Genomic DNA, 3,587 nt, shown 5'->3' on the forward strand with positions numbered 1-3,587 from the left:
CTTCTGTAGCAAAATCTTTAATATGGGTCACAGTTTCCTTAGCTGTTGTTCATGCCAGATGGTTAAGTTACAGGGTTTTGCCTTTCAAATCCACCTATGCTCACATTTTAATAGGATATAATTGCCTGTATTAATGAGATTCTAGTATATACTTGTCTCTGTGGCTGTGAGAAAAGTAGCTGAATCCCAGTTGATCATACCGATCAGTAATGCTATATTGGACAGATAGTGTGTGTAGACATACTGGATAAAAAGGAAGAGGGCTGCTGGGTTGTTACATTCCTAATAAAGTCAAAGACATTCAAGAAATAACTATAAAACTAACTTCAACCAAACAGCGTAGTTTCACTCAAAAGAATCACATCAGCATGATCGTCATGGCTCTGAACTTTAATATACTGTATGTACAAAGAGCTAAACAAACAATCAAGATTTCAACATTTATTTATGTTTTATCCTAAGAGTAACATTTCTTTTAATAAAGGCTGTCTATATTTACCGCAGATTGTGCGTAACCCTATAAGCACACAATTCCACTTTATAAAAATCCCTATAGTAGTAGATAGATATGTGCACGACAATAAGGCCAAAAGAACAAGTTTTTCTTTATCAACAGCAAAAAAGAAATGTACAAAATAAAAAGCTACAGCAGAAATTATCTGTGACTAATCAAAACTGTCAATTAGAAAAATTATACCAGCCCTACAACAACAAGTCGGTAAGATTGAATCCATAGAAATTCTTTTAGAACATTTTCATTTTTAACTTGACTGCAAAACAAAAATAAATGTTTCATTTTCAAGGAATGTACCGCGCTAGTGCCCATTACTAGAAAATGGCCCATTTAGTGTTTTTATATTGGCCTGGCATCTGTACAGAAACCTCCAGGATACGAGGAGTTAAATACTGAAACGGTCTAAGATGTTATTACACAATTGCACTGACATTTACACAAATCACAAAGTTTTTCTCTGTAGGCTTTAAAAGTTTCTGAAAGTGCACTTTAGCTTAAAGTTTTTTAGTCAATTAGAAATGTATTTTAAGCCCTCCACAATACAAAAGAAAACGCAGAAGACCTGCAAACAAGCATTTATAGGTGCGGAACATGGTCCATCTTCGGTAGACACAGCATGACAGATAGGCTCTTTTGATTTGGCTCAAATGAGAAGCTGAGAGCAAAAGATGTAGCATGCTGAGAAACAAATGTAACCTCTTTTATCTTTTGCAACAAATACAGCCTGTAATCACATTCTGACCACTTTCACATTTATTGCAAAAACAACTCTGTAAGAAATGTACAAGCTAAAAAGGGATGCTGTTCAATTGCTTTCCCTAAAATAATACAGTACAGTATAACTCGCGCTCTACATCAATTAACATTTCAAACAATGCTTAACCACCTGAAAGTGAGTGAGAAAAATGAATGGCCATGTATCTCATCACATGAATGCCTATGTGAACAGCAAAAAGTCTAAATTTATTTATTCAGGTCTAACAAAGCATGAATTTAAATCCAGAAGCTTTTTAGAACCCTACCTTTTACTAAATTTGCATCTTTTTGCATTTAAAGTATTTAATATGTGGATAATATTAGCACTCAGGTGTTATCATTATATACAATTCCATAGCTTAGGAAAGTGCCCTTCCAGGAAGTGTGCTGCTTTCATTCCACTCAGTGTTGTGATGAAAAAACCCACTGACTTTATTGATTGCAGCAAAATAGTGGCTGTTGATTAAAAGCCAGAACTGTGAGACTTTGACTTTTCAATCAATTTAAGACTTTCTGGATTCCGATTATTTATTTTGATTGAACATGAAAGATTTTAGATTGAATGATAGACTGAACGTCCTAACTCTGCATTATTAAGTCTGTGGTCATCTTTTACCTTGTTATCTTTTAGTCATTAAGCTCTGCGAACCTAATTTATCAATCATGTCATAGTAAGCCCCTGTCTTAAAGACTGCTGGCTGTGTGCAGGGAGAACATCTGAAGTTATTGATCCACTGGACTCATATGACCTTCTGATCCAAATCACAGTAAGGCCTTATCAGTGACATCCAGGGATTTCTCTAAAGCTCTAATTGCCACTGAAGCTTTAAACATGAATGCTAGACAGAATACCAGAATTTGCAACTTCTCTTTAAACGCCTGCATTTGCCACGTCATACGGTGAGACACAATGTGGTCCTGTATTGAAAACAATTCACCTACACCTGACACTTCTAAAACTCATTGCCGGCTGCCACCCTGGAGGCTGGCCAAAGTGGCAGATTGTTACGTCAGCTTCCCTGAATTCACCCTAAAAAAAAAAAAAAACTGGCTGGATTTTGCTTATTAAAATACATTAAGTTATGTGTTATTGTGTGACTCATGACACATGCTCATTGGCCAATTTTGTTCTTACACTGACAGTACAGCCAGCTATTTGCAATCAGCACAGTGTCACACCTGCATTTATCTGTCTTATTTTAGTGTATCGAGCAAATATGATTTAATGGGCATTTCTTTTCTTTTGAAACAAATAGGTTAAAATTCTGTGGTTTTGTCTTCACAATGTGTCTTCTATTTCTCAGTGTTTTTCTGAAACTACACACCTAGACAGGCAACAACCAGACAGAGATGTTTGGCTATAATGCACAGCCCGATATTTGGTGAAAACCAAACACACCATATTAGTGTAAAGACCTCATAATAAAGACCTGGACACCTTGCAGTCAGAGTCGACCATGAACTCCTCAGTATACCAGAATCAAATGTCAGGCCATCTGTCTAACAGCTAAAGTTTGGCCAAAGTGGGTCATGCAACAGGACAAATATAGAGAATGAAAGAATAAAAAAGAAAAGAATCAAGGTGTTGCAACTGCCCAATCAAAGGCCACACCTCAACCTGATAAAACTGCTGCCAGGAGCTTAAGAGAGCTATGCATAAGCTGTTACAGAAACAGAAAACTTTACATTATTGTTGCTAAAGAAAAAAGAGGTAACTCTACAAGCTAATAAATCATGGGGTGCCCTTTTTTTTTCTTATGTAAACTTTCTTTTCAGCATAGCTCAATATATTGCTAAAAACATTTGTTATGATGCGAAAAACCCAGGAATAATTAAAAATGTGCAGAAATTACCTTCTGGTGCACCAGGGGCTTCATGCTGAGGATCACACACCTCTGTCTTTCCTGTCATTACCTGATTGATGTGCCAGGAATACCCAGTCATAGCAAAATGCCAAACATTACTGTTACAAAATAATTTGTTACTGAAAATAATGAGCCCTCCTATTATTCACTTTTACAAGCCATCCAACCTGCTGCTATTACAGGACACAGTTCTGAACTATTGAAATTTTCAATCCACTACTATGATCTGTTTAGTCAATAACAGAGTCCCACAGTTAGACTTGAACTGAGGGCACGCTCAGCATTTTAAAACTATTATACCAACACAACACCCAGAATGTTTTGTTTATTTGTCATGTCGGTTTCTTGCCAAAGAGTTGTTCAGCATAAATGGATGTCAGCAGTACAAAGACAAACAGCACCAGCTAGGAACATCTGGAGCACTCGTTTCCTTAGTTTAAGATTTCAAGATG

Source organism: Pelmatolapia mariae, linkage group LG13 (assembly GCF_036321145.2).
Source record: "Pelmatolapia mariae isolate MD_Pm_ZW linkage group LG13, Pm_UMD_F_2, whole genome shotgun sequence".
Classification (NCBI taxonomy): domain Eukaryota; kingdom Metazoa; phylum Chordata; class Actinopteri; order Cichliformes; family Cichlidae; genus Pelmatolapia; species Pelmatolapia mariae.